Here is a 23174-nt window from a genome sequence, read left to right as displayed (position 1 = left end):
ATTGTTTCGGTAGCATTTCATTGTATCCTTGGCTTAGTTTTTTAAATCTAAATAGCATTCAAAGCAACGTGATACATCTACTATCAGCGTATTATAGGAGGTGTAGTTACAAAGTCTGAATTAAAACAACGAAAAAATAAAATTACGCAACTGATGTGTTGTTTGCTTGCCACTAAATGTCTGTACTGTTCATACTCACTGAAGTCCCCGCGGCACAATGCCTCCATGCCGCTTGAATGACCGAAATGAATTTGCGGTGCCCATTGTTAAAATGGAGTATTCGTTGTAGTACTGAAATAGACCTGCAAAATTGACAGTTACATGCTTCACCTCTCAATGTGCATATCCGTTAGATAGCATTCAATATTTGTTACTTACGTTTCAGTTGTATTAGTGAATAATGTTTAAATTACAGATACCTATGCGGAAATGTACACAAGTGCTGCTGAAATTGTTTCGTCAGTAGCCTGGTGCTGGTACATTTTTTCTTGGCCCCATTTTCTGTTATAATTATAATCAGTATTATCAGCGTATAATAATAACGGATTAACAGGTTTCCATGCGTGTTTTTCTGCAGGGACACTATCACAACTAACCTTCTTATTGAACCTCAGTTCGAGTAAGTTCTTAGGTGCGAACGATATTTCTCAAAAAGACTTGATCTGGATGACTATATCGTTAAAGAACTATGATTAAAATTGTGGATCGGTACACTAACGAAGTAGAGGCAACACAGTAGCCAAACACTTATCGTTTATCACAACTGTGAATGATTCCAGTAAAATATAAAACATTGCAACCAGTGGTAGTAGCCAGTTTACGGTTCATGTTTTTCTCCTCAGCAAAGACTGTTAACACATTTGACCAAAGCGAAGGGTAAAATAAAAAAGCACGAAAATTAATTTTATCCGGGTCATCACGCGATCACCGGAAATGATCACGCGACTTGTAGTTTGGCAGGCCGCGGTGTAGACTACTAAGGTAAACGGCTCCGGTGGGAATAAACGGATTATATAAAGGCCGTTGTATCATTAGTAAACGTTTCTTTTAAAGAAACTGTTGACTGTAAACTGAATTACGCAACTCAAACTTTGCCTTAACTTCTATCTCTCCTGAAATGTGTGCAGTTAACATGTTTTGCTTCCCATAAATATTAAATTCTACACATGAAATAGGAAAGTATAATTAACATGCTTTAGGAATCTCTACTCTTGGCAACTAGTAATGTCGTGATTCTCTTGTACTATTGTAGCTGTAATTTCTTCCTGTCTTTTAGGGGTCTCTTTAATTCATTACTTTACCAGAAATTCCATGGCTTTTTTTCTGCGTTTTGCATCTGGCCGCGCTCACTAGATTGCGGCAATTGTCGCAATCCTTACAAAACCACTATTTCACACACTCACCTACACTTTGTGTCACTGTAGCCAGTCTGGCATGGGACATTCCGTTTCCTTGTTGGCGGCCATTTACGCGTGCCAAACGTGCCGAACAACACACATGACAAGAACTGTACGTTTTCTGAACTGCTACATCTGCAATCAATTGTCTGAACTGCTACATCTGCAATCAGTTGTGCCGATAACATTGACAAGATACGACATACCATTTTATTCAGTTTCCATTTGAATATTACCAGCATCCGAGACGCAAAGAGAAAGTAATAAAATATTGGTGATCAAGGAAAAAAAATTAATTTTGTAAGTGCAACTATGACCTACACATCTCGTTTTGTGCTCATGCTTTGTAATTCCTATAACTTTCCCAGTATACTTACGCCAACGGTATCACTGCATTTGCAGGATCTCACTGCATGCTGCCATATATTTCACAACTTCTTTTTGGTACTATGTATCAGATCTTGTTTAGATTGCAGGGAACAGCACCAATCAGGAAGGCTAAAAATCAGCCAAGTATTCGAGAAAGCAGTAGCGCCAGTACTTGTATGACGTAGAAACACACATGATTTTTCAATAAGGAAACCATTCTATTGCTTTGGAATGCTTAGGTGATGTCTTTTTTGGTGAATACAAAATCGTTAGCGCTATGTAAAAGTTACATTTTAATACATTAATTGAAAACTAACAGTTCAGAGAGACGGCTCGGGACAGCTGACAGGAATTTGAAGAACTGCATGTTACCACGAGCTGTAGAAATTAAATTAAGTTCCTCAGTAACTAAGTCGTAGCACTGTGTGGCACTGTCTGTACATTGTGATCTCTGAGGTCTAATTGATACATTGCCAGAATTCTAGGTCACAAGGTATCTACAGTATGTGGTGGTTGCGATCTATGTCATCAGTGATTGCAATCTAGGTTGTGCGATGGCAGAGGTATAGAGTGATGTACGTACTCGTATATTTCGCCGTCATTCACAGATAGACATGTTATACAGACCTTGTAATTTCTATACATTTATCTCGCGTTACACACACTAGGGTTGGGCATTACAGTGGCAACTATTTATTTACGCCGTTACAGTACAAACTATGGAGATTTCCGTTATACACAGTGTTATTCAAAATGGTGTAGACACTTTCAATTGACTGTGAAGTAAGTTTCTGTTGAGGTAAGGTATTTCATTGTTATTTCCACTGGAAACTGCAACTCAAGAAGTTTGTCTTGTTTCAATGATCTGCAGCAACATAGCTGTCAGACTAACGGTGAAGATATTTTGCGTAGTCCATGCAGGAGAACAATGGTAATTCTATTTATTAACAGGATGTTGCTCCACAGCACGTCAGTAACGATATTTGTGTTTTTTTGGATACTGAGCTGCTATGACGATGCGTGAGTTGTGAATCAGATGACAATTTCAAGTTGCTGGCAAGGCTCCCCATTATCCGGACCTGACACCATGTGATTCTTACCCGTTGGGATACTTAAAAGACTATGTTTTTAAATGTTCATTTCACCAAAACCAAAACATCGCTGACTTCCCACGACGAATAACGTTAGTTGTGGCTGACATCGGTAGGGACACTACAGGCGATGCGGGGTAGTGTATTTTCTTCAAATCCTGTTTACTGACACAATGTACTTTCATTATAACACAGTACTTTCAACTCGCTACTGCAGATGACGACCGACAACCTCGTACCAGAACGTAACGCACGCAGCATACTGAAAAGAACAGAGATATAACAATTTCACTAGAATGATATGCACATACAATCTATACAATCGAAATAACCAAAGAGTTACTTTTTAATAATATTTTGAGAAGAAATACAGGTATATGTTAATTTATCTTTCATACAAATTACAGAAACAGTAGTTATAATCATACTTCCAACTTAAAATATTTATGACTTCAAATATGAATATGACTAAAGTAGATCTATAATATACGTACATCTATAATATAAAATTGTAGAATTCTAATAACAATTTCTTTGGATAATGTTGTGAACTAATCTATATCGGAGTCTCCTCCATTATCCGACAAAAAAAAAAAAAAATAGGTGCACTGACCAGTTCCGTTACACAGGGAATAGCTTACATGAAAGGAAAGCGGAAAAGAGGGAACCATTTACTGAAAGAAAAATTATCATTAATTACTACCTCTAATGAAACGAGAAAATTTAATTTTCACCCGGTACATACCAGATCTTCTAGGCGTAGATTGAGACTGAAGCGCTCCTATCGTCCATATCTCGCAGAGTTCGTGGCGTCGGGCGGGGTCACTCTCGATGGGCCGCCTGAATCCATGCGTTCTCGCTAGTGCACGTCGAGCGTTGCTTATTACGCGAGTTAGTGATGTACGGATCTGATCACGGACGTTTACTGCTGGGCCTGGATTAATCTCGGCACTACTAAACTATTAAATCAGTCTCAGTACGGTCCAACAATCTCGCTTTGACCCGCGAGACGCCGGCCGAAGTGGCCGTGCGGTTAAAGGCGCTGCAGCCTGGAACCGCAAGACCGCTACACTCACAGGTTCGAATCCTGCCTCCGGCATGGATGTTTGTGATGTCCTTAGGTCAGTTAGGTTTAATTTGTTCTAAGTTCTAGGGGACTAATGACCTCAGCAGTTGAGTCCCATAGTGCCCAGAGCCAACCCGCGAGACAGGAACAAACTTCTCGCTAGTCCAACGTCAGTAGCAATATCATATCATTAGATTGGAACATTTACACCACTTACAGTTTCTACGCTAGCCTTCCCCCCCCCCCCCCCCCTTTCCCTCCCGAACTGTATCCTAATCCAGGCCCAGCAGCAAACGTCCGTGATCAGATCCGTACATCACTAACTCGCGTAATAAGCAACGCTCGACGTGCACTAGCGAGAACGCATGGATTCAGGCGGCCCATCGAGAGTGACCCCGCCCGACGCCACGAACTCTGCGAGATATGGACGATAGGAGCGCTTCAGTCTCAATCTACGCCTAGAAGATCTGGTATGTACCGGGTGAAAATTAAATTTTCTCGTTTCATTAGAGGTAGTAATTAATGATAATTTTTCTTTCAGTAAATGGTTCCCTGTTTTCCGCTTTCCTTTCATGTAAGCTATTCCCTGTGTAACGGAACTGGTCAGTGCACCTATTTTTTTTCCTTTTAAAATGGCGCCAGAAGTATTTGTTTGTCATTCTTATGTACATTGTTAAATTAATGGTTCGATTTTGGGACATTTTTGGGACTTCTGTGCAATGAACCATGTTTTGTTGTAGATAGTTAGGAGCTACTCCTGTTGAATAAATATTTCCGTATTGTGTCTTTCTTCCCTACTAATACTATATAAAGAATTTCCCCTCCCATTCTAGTACAAATGACGCAGTTTACTGATCCCTGATTTGTCTAAAAATCCACACGGATTGTACCACCTGAGGAATGATGCCATGGTCGGAAATAACTTTAAATTCGAACTCATTAAAGGGCTATCTTGGCTCATGTTGAATCAGCGCTGCAGTTGTCGCTTTTCGTGCGCCTATATTACCATAGCAAGTCATTTTTCCGATCAACATAGCGTAACTGACAACTAAAGCAAAGTCTTGGACCTCAGCCCTCCCTTGCACGTCTGGAGTGTGTATCTGCCTGTAATGTAGGTGTCATGTGCTCCTTCATTTATTGAGAATTGCAATTATTCTTTGCATGTTTGTTATTCTTATTTATGATTCTAGTTTCTCGTTTTCATTCAAGAGATATAGGGTGTAAGATTCCTGGACAATAAATGACACGACAAGTTTGAACATTATACTTCTTACTAAATTCGAGCAGCACCATCCTGAAAATATATGTTGATCACAACGTCTGTTACGCTCGACTTCAAAACCGCCATATTAATTAACCTATGTGAACTGTTTTGCCTCATATACATTGTTGCTCCAATACATAGAATATATGTGTCTGAATGTTTACTATTGCAACGGGTAAAAATTCGAAGCAAATCAGTCAAGAACTTCTCGAGATTACTGATAATGTTGTTTCCCCTTTTTATATTACAATGACATTTATAAAATACGTATTAAAAAAATATATATAGTCTGTGTCTGGGTGGATGTACATTAGAGTACCATGTAACAGTTTTAGGGAAATCGTGCAGAACTATACAAGAATTTTGGTAACAACATTTCTCCATCAGTCTGAATGATTGATTTAGTTTCAACACACCCTTCATTTACAACTATACAACATATAAAAATAGGTGACACATGAGAATATAGACACACTCACCATATTTGTGGTATGTTCTACAAATTTTCAGTGTGTGAAATCTTGCTCACCTGGTACACATCCGAACCATAATCCAATTCATTCGAAATATTCACTAACATGTTAACACCAACGCATCACAGCAGCAGTGATGCGATCTTGCAGTGTTGCTCGTATTAGGGATGCATAGTTTGTCCTTAACATAACCACTCAAGAACAAATCACATGGCCTGAGGGCAGGTGACCTGGGAGGTGGAAGTGGTTGAGCACGGCAAAAGAGGGACATCATGCAGACCTGTCGTATTAGACGATGTGGCGGATCTGTGCTGGGAGATGGGCAAACAATAACGGAACTTCAGAAAGGTGGAACACAGTGATGGAAGTCCAGTAGTCTGCAGTTTTGGCTACAACCACAGCTTCAACATATCTAGGTACACAGAACTCATCACCATATGCTCAGTGAAGAAAAAGGGGCTGTACACCTTTCTCTGGATGTGGTACAGAAGACATTTATTTTGGTGAATTCTTTTCCAACTTATATATATATATATATATATATATATATATATATATATATATATAAAATTGGTGTGTGTATGTAAATGGTTCATAGTGTATGTGTGTACGTCTAAGATCTCCTGACAAACCACAGCATCGATTTGAGCCAAATTTGGCACTGAAACAGAAAGGCTTACAAGTATCAGCACTGTGGGTTTATAACAGCTTCAACGGGAACAGTGACACAGGAAAAATATGATTTTTCAGTCCCTGGTATACAGGCTGCCTTGCACAACTGGTATACTGCATATAGTGGGAATAGTGTCGGTCTGCCATATCAACTTGCTGTACAGGGCACCCAATATGCCAGGGGCAAGACACAGTTTTACTCATCCTGACATGTGGGTTGCCCTGCATGACAAGTGTGATGTGCTGGAGTAGTATTGGCCTGATTTGTTGGCCACCTTACACGTGGGCCTGTATGTCAGGACTAAGTCAACGATTTTCAAGCGTCTGATATTTGTAGCATGCCCCACATGACAGGCATGTTATTGGAATAGTTAGTAGGGGAGAAAGAAGTTGACAGATGGAGAGGTGGACGGGACAATGCTTACAGAAGGAAGAAGATGTAGAGGGGTGATTGGCAGGTGGGAAAGAAAGAGAGGGAGGAGAATATGGTCAGAAGCAGGAAGATAGATGGAGGAATTGGACAAAGAGAGAGTGGAGGAGACAGAGTTGGGAAGATGAAATGAACCGACTGATGGAGTATAATTAAAGTTAAACATTGAAAACGTATGAAAATACCATCACTTGTCAGAAAGACGTCAAATTGCAATGGAATATTGTCAGAGAAGGGGGAAAACGTATGGCACAGAAAAAAGAATAGAGTGAAAATTGATCAGTAGATGGCGCTGTATGTGTCAGAATCCGTAAATAGAAACACTTGTTATGCGCAAGACCCACTGAAGTTGGTATAAACACACTGGGTACAGGCTTTTCCTCCTTTCGTGTCTGCGACGTTCGCCATGGCTGTCACAACGCAGGATCGCTCTCTGCTTGTAAAGCTGTAGTACAAGAATGATGACTGTGCACACGTAGCTCTGCAGAAGTTCCGGACACGGAAAAATATGTTTGATCCGATGACTCCCCTGGGTCTGGAGAAAATGAATCGGAAATTGGAAAAGATGGATTCTTTTGGTGTGCAACCTGTTAGAGGGAGGAAACGAATTGATTTCACATCATTGGAAGCAATGGCCACAGCAATGCAGGAGGAGACGATTGGTTGGTGTGCAAACGTGTAGTGCACGGAGAATTACGGAGAAGTGACCGAACACTGAACATACCTGTGAGCACGGTGCGTAAAATCCTAGGAAACCTTTGCTATCCATTCAAAATTACCCATGTGCACGAGTTGTTTCCTGTTGACCTGCCAGCAAGAGAGACCTTCGCTTTAGAATTTCTTGCTCGCATGGAAATGGACAATGATTGGACGTGGAAGATTTTGTCTCCCTTGCGACGGCCAGTATCAACGGAAAGCGTTGGGCTGATTTTCGTTACAAACAAAACACTTTTGAAGCGCGATTTTAGGCCTCTGATCGATAGAGCGACACTCATCTTAACGATATTTATTAATAATGGCTGTAAAACACGAAAGATTAGCGGTACTCCAGCAGCAGCCCCTGCCCTCCACAGCGCTGTTTGCTACCGCCACGAGGAGAACACGGCAAGTGCCATAATTCGATTCCCCATGAACTTCGCTCAATGGAAGTTGAATCAAAATAGGCGAGCGCGTGTTTCGCCATATCCGTATATACTCGATCGATTCTGACAAAACGATGGTCAAGTTTTCGACGTCAAACTCCTGGTTTCTAGGTACTCACTTTAACACTCATTCTTTTCTTTCCTAATTTTTTTAGATTTTGGCGTCCTTCCCCCCGAACCTTTTGCCCCCCTCCCCCCTTATAACCCATCGCTTCATCTTTAGCTCTCGGCGTAGCTTCTGTGCCTCGTGTTGTGTTTATTGAAAATGTAGGTTTGGATGAGTGAGTTTGCGAGTAAAATTATTGTGACATAAATGATCGAATCTTTTGAGTGCGCTGACTTACAAGTTTAAATTATTTATAGCGCTAAACCGTCAATGGTCTGTAGACCGTAGTATCTATCGCAAATTTCAGTTTAATTTCTCTACCCGTTCCTGAGAAAGAGGGGTCTTAACAACCGGATAGACAGAAAGAGAGGAGAGAGAGAGAGAGAGAGAGAGAGAGGGAGAGATTGAAACAGACATACAACAAAGTGATCCACAGTCTGACGTAACAGTTGTGACACTACGACTCGTTTTTGTTCCTCACTGCGGCAGCAGCGCACCAAGCGGCCAGCAAACTACATTTCTGTTTACGACGTTGGGTGAGTGCTAATAGTATCATTTATATTCATTTGTAAAATAGTTTTGTGTGATAAGGAGCATATGTAGCGTGGTAGTAAATGGCAATAACTTAAAAATGGCACCACATTCGTCTTTCTGTAGTTTCAGTGGACCCTGGTAGGCATGAAATCGTGAACAACGGGACAGTTTATTTAGCATTCTCTTGTGACGTATATATAAGTAATGAAGAAAGCCATTTACCATTAAGAACAAAAAAGGCTAGTAAACAGTAGAAGACCTGACGTTTTGAAGAGAGGCGTCGCATATCTACCGACCAACGTTAAGTTTCGTTCGTTACACTTTCGCAAATCAGTGAGAGTGGAACGTACGAACTATGTGTACAATGCTATAATTTCGTTATCATTCTGGATACATTATTTAACGCGCCAAATAAGCCACCACGAATGTCGGTAAAGAGAAATCGGCACAAAAGTAGTAATAAAACATCATAAATAATAAAACTCTTTCGCTACACAGAAGAAACCGATTCTGCAATTGTTGCTACTTCTTAGTCATAAAAGCCTTTTGAAGAAAAGGTTTCTCCGGTGTATGCACATTCATGAGCCTACGCACATGCCAGAACACGTTCTTGAGTACCGTAGGTGCTTGTGTCCGCCATCTGAAAATAAACAAAAGCCTTTTTTTCTATTCATCAGTCTTATGACTGGTCTGATGCGGTGCGCCACGAATTCCTTTCCTGTGCCAACCTTTTCATGTCAGAGTAGCACTTGCAAACTAAGTCCTCAATTATTTGCTGGATACATTCAAATCTCTGTCTTCCTCTACAGTTTTTACCCTCGGAAGCGCCTTCTAGTACCACTGAAGTTATTCATTGATGTCTTAACAGATCCTGTCCCTTCTTCTTGTGTTTTTTCCATGTATTCCTTTCCTTGCGGATTCCACGGAAAAACCACTCATTCCTTAGCTTATCACTCCACCTAATTTGCAACATTCTTCTGTAGCGCCATATTTCAAACGCTCCGATTCTCTTCTGTTTCGGTTTTCCCACAGTCCATGTCTCACCGTCATTCAATGTTCTGTTCCAAAATTCACGTTCCAGAAGTTGCTCCCTCAAATTAAGATCTATGTGTGACACTAGCAGATTAATCTTGGGCAGCAATGCCCTTTTCTCCACTACTAGTTTGCTTTTAATGTCCTCCTTGCTCCGTTCCTCATGAATTATTTTGATAGCTTCATCTGCTTCGTGATCTGGAGTTATAATGTTGAGTCTCTCGGTGCTCTCATTCTACTACTTCTCATGTCTTCCGTCTTTCTCTGAAGAAAGAGAAAAGACAAATAGGATATATCTACAAAAAAAAAAAAAAAAAAAAAAAGGATGGGTGACAGGACTTCTGGACCATATTGTAGAATCGATTCTTTCAGTCTTCTGAAATGGCTGTTGCAAAGTGGTACGCCGTACTTATTTGGTGAAGCTGAATGTTTACATTTGAGACGATCACAAAGTACGGAAAAATTGCAGTGTGGACGAACACTAAATTCACGGCAACCGTGCGATTCCTCTGGTACCGTCACCAGAGACTGCGTCGGACTGAGAGGTGTCACGCCGCGACTGGCAGCTGGGGCCGCGCGCCAGTAATTAGCGCAGACTGCGGCAGGCCTGCCCGAAGCGCGATCGATGTCCGCAGGGCGGCGTCGGCATCGGCGCTGCTGCCGGCGTCCTTATTACGTGGCCACCTCGGAGGAGGACGCGGCCGCCGCAGACGCTGCCGACCGAAGACGGCAATCTGCGCGCCGGAATTGGGTCGGCCGCAGAGGCGGTTATCTGGCTCCGGCTGCGCCTCTGGCTCGGCTGCCGCTGCCGCTGCCGCCGCGCGCCTAACCGACGGCCGCTGGCGCCACCGGCTGGAATGGTCTCATTGGGGCGGCGGTCCGCCTGTCCGCCTTCAGGCTGCGGTCGCGGCGCGTCGGAGCAGCCGCCGCCGAGTTACGCCCCGTGCGGGTGCGCAACCCGCCCAGCGGCGCAATGCAGCCGCCGGCCTGCGTCCCAAGGCACCGCGCTAACGGTCTGTCGTTCCAGCTGCCCCGCTGTTCCTGTCCTCGTCCTGCAATATTGCGATGCTGCCTGTGAGTGCTGTCAGGGCCTTATAAAAGTAGAGCCTACATCTTTTTGGTTTCTAGCGTTTTCCATAAGTCTAATAAACAAACCAGATATACATAACAGAGACTTCTGTCAACGGTAAATTAGTGGAAATTTCGAAAATCTGCTGTGGGCAGCACTCTCATTCATTCCGCCAGGAGTTGGGTAGACTCTGCATTTTTCGTGTACAGAGTCGAACTCTAACTCTTTCCGTTTAGAGGGGACTCTATAACATTTCAGTGCTGAACGACAAAATCATTCCATCGTGTGGCTATTGGACTTGTAATATTTTTTATTCAGTATCGAACCTAACTGTGAATATTTTGAAATGTAATAAATACTGTCGGGCTTGGCTAGCACTTGGATGGGTGACCGTTCGGTCTGCAGAGCGTTGTTGGCAAGCTGGGTGCACTCAGCCGTTATGAGGTCAATTGGAGAGCTACTTGACTGAGAAGTAGCGGTTCCAGTCACGAAAACTGACACCGGTCGAGAGAGTGGTGTGCTGACCGCACCCCCCTCCATATTCGCATCCAGTGACACCTGAAGGTTGATGATGACACGGCGGTTAGGAAATATCGTTAGGGTCTTCCGAGTCTTGTTCGGAAGGAGTTTAGTATAGTTTTTAGTTTAGTTACCTATTACTTTAATTAGATAGTGATTTTACTTGGCACTGTATTTTGGATCTGAGCTATTCAAATCGACTTAACTCCACTGACGAGATTAACCCACTCTGTATTCAGGATGTGTTAAAGCAGAATATAATCTGATTATTGAACTTTAGAAAATGTAGTAGAGGAACATCATTAGCATTACTTCACCTACATTCACATTGTGCTGTTTGTTTCGTATCTCAATAACTATTTTTTATATTATATGAGAAAAGCACTTTGGTGCCGTTGGCAGAACATCCTAAGACAATGCAGAGACAAACAACTTCTTTTTCAAATTATTTAACTGTAAAAGTTGTAAGCTGCTGATTGCAAGACAGAAATATAGGAAGGCAAATGAAAAGAAGATTGACATGTGACGTACAATGCCTTTACCGATCTGACTAATCAACGTTAGTTACTCTCAGCTGCCTATAATACCAACTGCCCCACAACCGATAACTGGTATTAATTGGGTCGCCAGCCTCGCTATAAAATGCTGACCTCGTGAGACAAGCGTAATTCATTAACTGTGACGCATCAGGCAAGTCTGCCTGATCATTTCTCGACGGCTAAGCATCCGTTCAAAGGATTGGCAGACTTAAGCGATATAAACGCTGGAATACTAAGAACAAAAAATCGAAATAAAACAACGAGCCTCTCGCTCAGTTCAAACGCAAATATAAATGAACACATTCGAATGCAGCAGCAATACAAAATTCCCGAAAATACTTTATACATAGGAAAGATTAAGTAGTTATAAGGACACATCAATATTAAATGAGATTGAGCCTATTCTATTTAACGTATATCAGGAGCTACTTTATTAGAGTAATACCCAGCAATACTAGGACTCATATTCTAGCTCAGTTCCTAAACTTTCTTAAGTCTCAGTAACCCCCTTACTGTCTCATAGATTCTCTCTTTCCACTTCTCAACCGCGAAACGGCATGTGGTTCGGGTTCCGCGCATTAATTTAAGTCCCCTTTCTCCTGTCTTAAAACAGGGGCAGATTAGGGACACTAAGTCGCCAAAGTGCCGTCCATTTGAAAGACTTGCGCTACGCCACTGATCCACACGAAATTATTATTATTAGAGGTTTTCTTTGGAGATCAATGACTTCAACAGGAAGCTACATACACTCCAGTCCTTTGCCGAAAACAGTTCCTATCTCCTACACATAAACGACAAGCTCATTTGAGCACTATACCATTTCACAGTGGTCTTTCTGATTTCTGCCTCTCCAGGTATAAATCCAGCTTCGTCCTTCGTGTAGCGTACCCTCTCCTACCCTAACATCTCTAATCACATTCCAGACTCGCGCTATCCTCACGCGTGGGTGGACAACACCAACATCACACTCACTGACTCTGTTCCACGTCTGATTATCAGATACACATTCTTGTCATCTTCCCTCCTTTGACTGCTTATCTCATCAACAACCACAGAACTAACAATGTCTCTCAGCTCTCGGTGCAGCTGGGTAACGAGTTTATTGTAGCCCCTTCACTAATAATGCAACCGTCTCCCCACAAATTTAATGCTTTTTTTGGAATATATTGTAAGACTGAATAATTTTTTTCGTCTTTCATTTATAGCACGAGTAAATGTCCCTGGCACATAAAGAAAATGTTTCTTGAGTCGTAATAGTGTGTTTCATTGTAGTTATATGTAAACTGTGTGTATTTTGGGTGCTTTGTCAAAACAGGAAAAAAGTTGCGAGTCCAAGATCGACAATAGAGGAGTAAACATGTGGAAAATTAATTCATTTATGAACAGATTTAGATTTAGTAGTGTGGAGATCCTCTGCGGATTTAACGTAGACCGACAATATGCTGCTCTCGCATGGTATGGGAATGCGGACTGCAGAAGGGCTACTAAATCAGAGAATGTGACCTAGAAGCATAGCAAGAACTAACGTCGCCAGTTGCCAGGTAAGCTCTCCATGGAGTTCAGCAATGGTTTATAGTATAGGACACCGTGATGTTGTCGTGCAGTTTAGGGGAAGATAGAGCTCTTGATGAGTAATGAACGTCTTTATTTAAATCATGCAGAAAAATGTAGTGATATATATACACGATAATCATACTAAATTAATCGCAAGTGGACTAAGCTACCTTGTACACTAGTGACGCGTAGATGTTATATTCTTAGTTATGTATGTTGTAAAATACGCTAAGCTGCTATGAGCGCTTGTGTACGAGGAAATTATGTTTCGTTGACTGTTTGAATTTTATGCAGTGAGCAGTCGCGTGCGCCAGTGTGAAACAGAAAGTAGCAAAACGCCGTAAATTAAGTGCTGATTAAGGAGGCAGTTGTAACCTATAAGGTATGATACTTATAGACACGTCAGCGCATTGTGTACAGCTTGATGGGAGTTCTGTGAAATGCTCACCTGTTAAACTACCTCCCACCTAGGAAGACGATTATTCGAAATTAGTGGATTCTGTGAACGCTCCTGAGATGATGCACCTCTACCTTTGATTGGAACGTAATACTGATGTACTCCAAATTAATCGGAAAAGACAGGTGTTCAACAACATAATCTCTTTTTACTATATGGTTTGACCACTTATTACCTGGCCAATCAATCTCTTTCCTGGCCCATCATTGAAGGCTTCAAGGGGACGTTCACTACCAGCTTGTCCTCAGAATAGTCTGAGATTATAAACCACAACAAAGAAAAAATTTGTAGGGCGAATTACCTACAAGTTGCACCCGTTTTATCTGGTGAAGAATTCATAGATCGCAACGAGGTTCTCGACGTACGCAGAGGGCACGTAACTTTGTTGTAACTGTAATAGTGGAGACAAGGGTTAGTTGGCAAGTTGGCATAAGGAGCTAGTTGGCACACAGTTTCTATTTCCTGTCACCGTGGTGCTTTGGAGTTAATTGTTGGGAGTGTACACCAGGTTGCACCATCCATCGAAACTTCAGTCCGCTTGGTTACGTCATCGAAGGAATGACCCTGTTTCACCGTTTAGGAAAGAGTGATTAGCTTTGCTTGCATGCTTTCGTCATAATCTTTGTTTTGGGGCTGCGTGGTATCTATTACGTTTTTGATATCCCAATATGATTAGTTGTCAGAGGAAGGGAAGGGATCATTTAGCATAGCTAGAATTAGCCCAACATATGTATCAACTAAACCCTCCATTACTGTTCATTAAGAAATAAACACTTTCGGTAAAAATGAATACATATCCCTCACTTCAGGACAACTTCGCCCCCTGCCCGGCACCAAGCCATGACAGCAATCCCCACGTGTCCGAAAAAGAAGGTTTATTGCTCTACAAACAGGCAGTGCCATCAAAGACACAATCGCGGCTGAAGGGGCACATAAGGAAAAAAAATCCATGTAAAGTCAAGAAGGGCGAGAGGGCTGTTTGATAATTCGAAGTAGAAAAAACTCCCTAGAAAATGTCGATCTGAATTATCTTCTACGGATTCTGATGAAGGCGCGTCAGATGTTAGCTTTCCCTTCAGTAACGACCCGTTAGCCATCCTCAATAATAGTTCAGAGACTGAAGAACTTCTTCATGGCGAAGAGCTTTCTCTATCAGTCTCCTGCCAAGAGGACGTTGACGATTGCCATTCGAGAGTTCCCAAACAGATGCCAAAAAGTCACATTGAAGAAGATGGAAAACGAATCTCCCATAATCTCATGGGCCTCTTTATCACCTTGAATGCCATGTAAAAGACTTCGTTTTGAAGTACCATGCCCGCCTGGGAAGATTGCCGAAACAGAAGACAACGAGATTCACATGTCCACCATTGTCAAAAGAGGGAAAAGTGGAGACGTCTAGACAAGGATGATTTAGTCTGACTCGACCAAAGTGAAACTGCGTGGAATTTGAGCCCAATTCTTCAAATAAAAATTCGCCCAACTTCTACATTCGTGGTTTATTTAAAACATTAGTCTGTTTTAGTAAGTGTAGGTATATAATAATAAGCAGAATTTATTTTTCTTGGAGAATTCATTGCTGGCTCGTATAATTGAGTTCATAATGTTGTTTATACATGTAATCAGATTTAATTTATTTGCAAAGCGTTATTTTTTCACACTAAATTTACGTTTTTGAAGAATTTATTCTTCGAAAAGGAAGTTAGTTCAAATTTTCATAAAATAAAGTATTTTTCCTCGAAAACTTCTGTGCTCTACCTAAGTATTTCTTTCTGAGTGTCCCTGAGTTATGATGATGTCGTTGAAACTTCTCACTAACGTTGATAGGGAAGATGGCCAGAATGCTAACCCCGCACTTAGGGCTAGTTGGCATACTTACAAGCTTTCTGCAGAAATGATTGTGGGGTGATCCAAATACGTATTGAACTAATGGATCATACATAATTTTGTAGTCAAGACTCCAAGTATTCCAAAAAGAAATAGGAACATCGAAAACCAAAATCTGCCAAAATCTTTGCCAACTAACCCCGGTCTCCCATACTATCAATATATTGAAGCAAGTACAATTTTTTAATGGAACGCTATGCATTTAAAGGCATTGAAAGCTTTTTAAAAGACGACGACAGTAACATAACGCTCGTTGATGATGTCGTTGAAACTTTTCGCTAACGTTGACAGGAAAGGTGGCCAGAAGCGACTGTTTCGGTGTACACTATGGCAAGTCAGGTTCTCGGAAAAGGCTCCATCCCTATGTGATTCAGGGAGACTCACATACGCTAAAGCTACACATGTACGTGTTTGTCAGTGGAAGAGTCGGTATGTTTGATGCAACTGCGAAGGCAAGCCCGTAACGCCACTCAGCTGTGTTTACAGTACATCCATAAGGGACCGGGTCGTTTTGCCTTTCAATTACAGTGCGCTTCTTAAATATTTTTGACAAAAGTGTCAGCACCAGCATATCTAGCTAATAACTCGTATTGTCAAGAGCTTTTTAATGCCTATAAAAATACACCATTTCACTAAAAAATTATAGGTGTTTCAGTACCTTAGCTGGTTCAGGAGCTTAGAGTATTACATATTAAACAAAATTAAGTGTCCTCTGCGTGCTATTATTACCAAAAAATCTCGTTTCGATATCTTGAAACGGAAATGATGAACCGTTCACGGAAACTGGAAATTTGTTGTTAGAACTATGGGACCAAACTGCTGAGGTCATCGGTCCCTAGGCTTATGCACTACTTAATCTAACTTAAACTAACTTACGTTAAAGACAACACACATATCCATGCCCGAGGGAGGACTCGAAACTCCGACGGGGTGAGCCACGCGAACCATGCAAGACGCCTGAGATCGCACGGCTACCCCGCGGAGCTGAACCGTTCTCGAGTTTTCTTTTTTCATTCGCGCTGTATGATGCGGTTTTCGAGGGTACTGTTAATAGTTCTGGATTCTGTACTTGAAGGATCGAATTTACCCTCATGCTTATTCGCTACAGTACAGCAGCATCACTGGCGGGAGTGCTCCATAGCTCTAGAAAGGGAGATCGTCTGTCGCAACGAAGTGAGTCACTCGGGCGTGAGCAAACCTGCAGGGCAGGTCCTGGGAGCTCTCGCTCCGCGCGTCGTGCTTAAAAAAGTGAATTACTGTTGTGATATTGCAGAATGTTGTCAATAGAAGCATGTTTGCAGTGCACATCCCGAGTGTATAAATGTCAAACATTTGGAAAGAATTTTTAAAGTCGTACCAGAGCTGAAACACGAATATCTCTGTCAGTCCAGTTTTGAGTCGAGAAAAACGCGAATAGGTCACGAGCGGGGGAGCCCGCTCTCGTATGTGTGTATGTGTGCGTGTGCGTGTGCGAGTGTGTGTGTGTGTGTGTGTGTGTGTGTGTGTGTGTGTGTGTGTGTGTGTGTGTATGAAACTTGCTTACGTGGGAATTGTTACGTAATGAAAAGGTGATCGTACAGTAATGAATCGGCAACGGTAAACTCACACAAGCTCGCGATAAACGAATAACCCCCAATTGTAGAATGAGTGCAATTAAAAAAAGTAGAGATGTGTTACATGAATATAAAGTGGCGAACAATAACTATGGCGTAGAAAGGCTTTCATTTACCCACCTCTTCATTATTAATAGGATATTTTGAAAGCGACAGAATCGTTCAACTGTGGGAGAATAGATGCAGCATGTGTCGTAGGCTAACGGTCGGAATTTTCTTATCGGCGCATGTAGTTTGGGAGTAAGTTTTCTCTCTATAACTGGCTACTTACTAATGTCTCATGCCGAATTTTCTAACGAGCGAGAAAACAGCGAGTAATAATCAACTATGAAAACAATAAATAATACTGAAGCTGCTTTTAGGCTGGAGCGACGGAGACTACGGCAGCTCGCTGGCACAACTAAAGGAGGATCGGTTTACGAGGAATAGGGCTTTTGCTTTCAAGTATTGATACGACATTGAGGTAAAAGTATATGAAACTTGAATATATGATTTTTGATACTCAATACTGGTGACACAAAGTCAAATTAAACTGCAGGGAAATTAAACTAGGCTCCGGAAATGCGAAATATAATTACATTTTACTGTAATAATTTTTAAACTGTGAAGTGTTCCATCACTTCATTAGCGGTACTGCTATCTTTAATTAAGGCATACAATTTTTTACGACCACGGACAGGTGAAGTGGATAAAATTTGAAAGTCTTTCAAATGAAAGAAGGGCTAATTGCCGAGTATAGGCGTTTTAATTTTACAGTTTCGCGGTTTTCAGTATTTATTTTACGGGCTCTAATTTTCCGAAAGTGCTTTTAATTTGCAGGTTGTTTCGCGCGCGAGTTCGTAGGCGGTGTGTTCCCGCGTGACCAATATTTCAGACGGACTGTCAGGGGCGCAGTTGGCTCGATTGCCGGCGCAATCAGCCGCCAGCAATTTCTGACCCCCGCCTCGCAGTCCCAGGCGGCCCATCGCAGAGCCTGCCACATCAAACAGCCGACACCTGCTGTGCTGCAGCCGCCAATATCGCGCGCCGCCTCTCCTGAGGATGGACATACAGTATGAAACGCATCGCTTCCGCTGCAAACTTGTTACCTGAGGAGGAATACACGTTCATTTCTGGTGACTGCTTTCTCTATGAAAGTATCGCACAATTACGTCTTGCTTAGTACTATATAGGTACGTGAAGAAGATGTAATTTTGTTCTGAACTTCGCGAGAATGATCGTATTAGATGTAAATAGAGTGGTTTGTAAAACTTTAGCACGAAAGTAACATTCGCACTGATGTGTCAGCACAGCATGGAAATCAACATTTACACAGCGACACAAGCTCAGCGCAAATGGCTGTGGAGTGGTAGAACTGGATCAAGTGGCACATCAGGCAATCACCGTCGACAGCTGCACTGAACATTTATTTGGCACATTTAAACAAGACAAATAACAAATAAAACCATCAACACATTTTTAAAATTACCATTTCGGTCAAAACAAGTTACTTCAAAATTTAAACATTGGCAAACCACGGCACTTGTGGCACATTTAGTGAAATGAGTTAAAAATTATTTACTCAAAAACTATGATCAACCTGAAGAACAAGTTAGTAAAATTTAACGAGGAAATGTAGTCTTTTGTTTCTGCAGTGATTGGTATTGCCAATGTAATTCAGAGTACAGGCAACAACAAGTGAGCTACAACAGACTGACATCTGCCTTAAGTTACCTGAAACACAATAATTCATTACAGCACATCACCTGTAGAATTAATCAACCTATTAATGAACATCAGCTAAGCAGTACAAATTTATTATCTTATGTGCGTAAGGACAATTATAGCCACACTTGTGATTAAATCAGAATTAATTACCATATCTAGATAGTGTCACTGAAGGAATTCTTGTACTTTCATTAATCGAATCAGTTTCAAACTATTTAAACACACAATAACAACTGGCCTCTTAGTAACTTGAAAGAATTTATGAAACTACTCATTTAGAATTAGACACGTGTCTTTCAGACAAACTATCACTTCAGATAGAAACGTAACAGTCATGTTATTGCAGTTCGCAGCAAAATATATCCAGGGAAAATTTTATCCATGTATATCTACTGCAATTGGCCAGCTTAACTCCGTTGTGTGATATAAATATAATAACCAGGTGCACTTAGACAAGGACCAGCCAACCTGTTTTCATTGTTGGTTAACACTGACAGTAGCAATCTACAAACAGAATGTATCAGCACTCCAGGCCATAGTGAATTTTAATCATCACATCATATGCAGCTTTCACTAGAACCTTGCGTACTAAGCAAGTTGAAATTAACACATTCGAGGGCGGACTCAGTAGGAGTAGCACCAGCAGGCCAAGAAAATGAAGTCAACAGCACTGAACCCAGTAGTCGATTCCGGCTACAATTTACAGCACAAGCAAGGTCCTTACGCACTTGCTTGTTCGACGAAGCCCGCCGCAGATCCCGGTTCCAGGAGACACGCAGGAAGCGAAATACACCAACGGCTTCCCAGTAACGTGACTGCTTCCACGCCGGCGATATTTGCTACGGTGCCGTCACCCGGCTAAACAGCCCCTTTTAGATGTGCTCTTCCTGCTGCTTCGCACAGCGCCTGTACTGTCCACCAGACTTCCCAAACGATGTTACGGCTAGGCGTCCAAAAGCAAAAAACCTCGCTACTTGCTACAGCTTAACCCTCGCTCCCCGATCGGCCCGGTAGGTGGCGCCACCGCGTGCTGTGCGCACACCACCGGAAAGATGACCCATACCGGTGGCGGAAATATCGCTGATCGAGCCACACGGCTCACGCAGGATGTGTCACTGGCAAGTAACATTGCTCGACGAAACGTGGACCACGCATAGAAAGAACTACTACAGGCTAGTAAAGAAGGTAATTGCAAATTGTCATCCATAAAGGCACAAATATGGCTGATGTAACGTGTCCCTATAACGTTGACCAGTGAATCTATCGTGTTCAGTATCGAGGCTCCCCACACTAGATGTTAGCCTGGACTGCCAAAATGATCATGTTCGACAATGTTTCTGGGCACATTACGAGTATCCTCCTCTCGCTACATGATAGTACGTCCACAGTCGCTACTCAGACTGAGGAGCAGGTGACCCGGCCCCCGTTGGTGACCTGGCTCTTGACACCATCGTCAACGGTGCCGCATGTGCATGGGTATCGTAGTGGAACTCCCCCTTGCAGTCGCCGTGCCACTGTGAGAGAGCGTGTCCTGCTGTACGGTTGAATGTGGCTGCAATTGCGTCTATTGTCAGACGTCGGTCCCTTTCTTGCTTGTTACACAATGTAGTGGTCCTCTTTTGCTTCAGTTGACCGAGGTCGACAAACTCTTATACTTGGGGCAGCGATGCAAGTGGTTCGGGACCCATCCCATGCACGTCAAACAGTACTCTGAGGACTACGAAACTCCTCGTCACACTTCGCCCTTCGCCCAGTTTTCCGATGATTCTGACCCGTGTTTCCGTGCCATGTTGTAATGTAGAACACCACTACAGTTCCACGGAACTTCTCGCCTGGCAGGCACTGTCTTTTCTCCTTCCTTAAACTGCCTCGTGTCGTGGGGACAGCCTTATTTGGCGTTATAGGCAGCATGAACTCACGTCATCTGACGTCCAAGTTTGTGTGCACGTTTGGGAGGCTCTGGCAACATGACGACATACTTTCATTCTTTCCTATACGGTAGTTAAAATGTTATATAATTTTACCTAGATCGTCTTTAAGTTTGCAGAACCCAGTGTGATCATTGAGCCGTGCGTGGCTCATGTTCCCGCCATCATGTGTTTCACTGCCTGTTTTTAACGTACTTCCACCTCACTACGTTATTTGAATTACCACTGTCACTGAGTTGCTGCTTTGCCTGACCGAGAGCGGCGCTAGCAGCGCATATCAATATTTCCCCTCTAGTAGTATCTCTGCTCGACTGCTATTATTTCCCCGTCGTTGTCTGTCGTAAGCGAGTTCGGGTGGAGAGTTTGGGCTGCCAGTCAGTTGGAACGCGTCTGGATCGCAGTCCGGAACTGCCAGTCGGGGAGTTGCAATGCGGCACTAGTGCAGTGGGGTTGGGCAGTGAGCTCTGCGTCGACATGGCTCGCCCGACCATTGCTACGACGCATCGCTTGAGCCGGGCCACGGTCTTGGAGGATCGTCGGTCAGTCGTCCTGCCGGACGACGTGTTTTGGCTCGCCGATCGTTAATGAGTCGGCTGTGTGTGTGTGTGCATCGACTCCCGATTTGACTTCGTGCGTGCTTGGTTACTGTTGAGTATGGTTCACGTCTTTGTGCAAGTGTTTGTGAGGTTGTGTGTGTAGTTGGCGTTATTTCCACTGACAACTATTTTAGATGTTGTCGGCATTCCGAGTGGAGTCGGTCACACTGACACAAATTAATTCGCCTGTCAGAGTTGCAATTTAATCGTCTACTCCGACAAAAAGATGTCCCCTTCATAACTGTACCCATTTTTTGTTCTAAATTTATTTTTCAATAGTTACCATTTTTTCGAGAAACGTAGCGCCACATTGCAGTTCTCATCTAATGATGACCATATCTACTGTACTTAAAGTTTAATTAATGTAGGTTAGATTTTCGACTCTTTGTGTCATCCTACAACAACACCCACTGTGCGCTAAATTAGCTGCCAGGTTTCCATCGAGGACGGTAGCACTGTAGCTGGTGTAATGGATCATACAGGCAAGCGGGAGTGCGGACCTCTGGCAACCTGGTCTTGTGCCACACTCACACACAGAGAGAGAGAGAGAGAGAGAGAGAGAGAGAGAGAGAGAGAGAGAGAAGGAGGGAGGGAGACGACAGAGAGAGAGAGAGAGAGAAAGGTAGAAAGAGAGAAAGACAGAGAGAGAGAGAGAAGGGGGGGGGAGGTAATAATACCCTCAGACGGTCTGTGAAACCCGCTCATGTTATTGGACTGCAGTGGACGTGATGCTTCCAGCAGTAATGGTGCTTATCGAAGAGACCTTACAGATTAATAACTCACCGCAACTCAGAGCTGGCATGTATCACGAATATTGTCTAGCTTTTAAGCTAACTGTTTGTCTGAGACAGTCGACGTGGAGTAACCTTATGTTCACATGTAGCTCTACATAAAGTTCACGTAATAAAGGAAGGCGGCCATATTTTCAGCCGTTCTGCGCACACCCCACCACTAACCGCTAACAGCCAATAAGATTCATTCTCTTTCCGAGCGGCTGCCGCATGCGGCGCTGTTGCCGTATTTCGCGGCAATGCAGTTTTATCCACAGAGCGACCGAACTATTCATTCATACGTCGATGTCACTTTCTTGTAGCAGAACAGCAGTGAATGAGTATTTGTCAACGTCTTAGTCTAATTTTCAAATGAATGTCAGGTAATGGCAATGAGGGTAAAGTTACTCATGTTTGATTAAATTGCGAACCTGTGGAGTATCGTCTTAGTTGTGAGACTGGATTCATGCATTCCTGTCAGAAAGATCACAGTATGTAGTAATCAATAGAAAATCACCGAGTAAAAGAGAAGTGATATATGGCGTTTGTAAAGAAGTGTTGTGGGCACTCCTCTGTTCCTCATTTAATAAACGATTTAGGAGACAATCTGAGTAGTCCTCTTAGATTGTTCGGAGATGATACTGTGATTTACCGTCTTACAAAGTCATCAGATGATTTAAACAAATTACAAAACGAATTAGACAAGACATCTGTTTGTGAGAAAAGTGGCATTTGACTCTAAATAACGAAAAGTCTGAATCATCACATGAGTACTTCGAGGAATCCGCTAAATTTCGGTTTACAGAACAAAACACACAAGCCTAAACGCTATAAATTCAACTAAATACTTAGGGATTACAATAAAGAATAACTTAAATTGCAACGACCAATTGGATAACGTTGTGTGGAAAGCAAATCAAAGCCCACAATTTATTGACAGAACACCTAAAAAATGCAATAGG

This window comes from Schistocerca serialis, chromosome 2 (assembly GCF_023864345.2).
Source record: "Schistocerca serialis cubense isolate TAMUIC-IGC-003099 chromosome 2, iqSchSeri2.2, whole genome shotgun sequence".
Lineage (NCBI taxonomy): Eukaryota > Metazoa > Arthropoda > Insecta > Orthoptera > Acrididae > Schistocerca > Schistocerca serialis.
The sequence above is the reverse complement of the archived record's forward strand: the minus strand, read 5'-3'. Positions refer to the sequence as shown.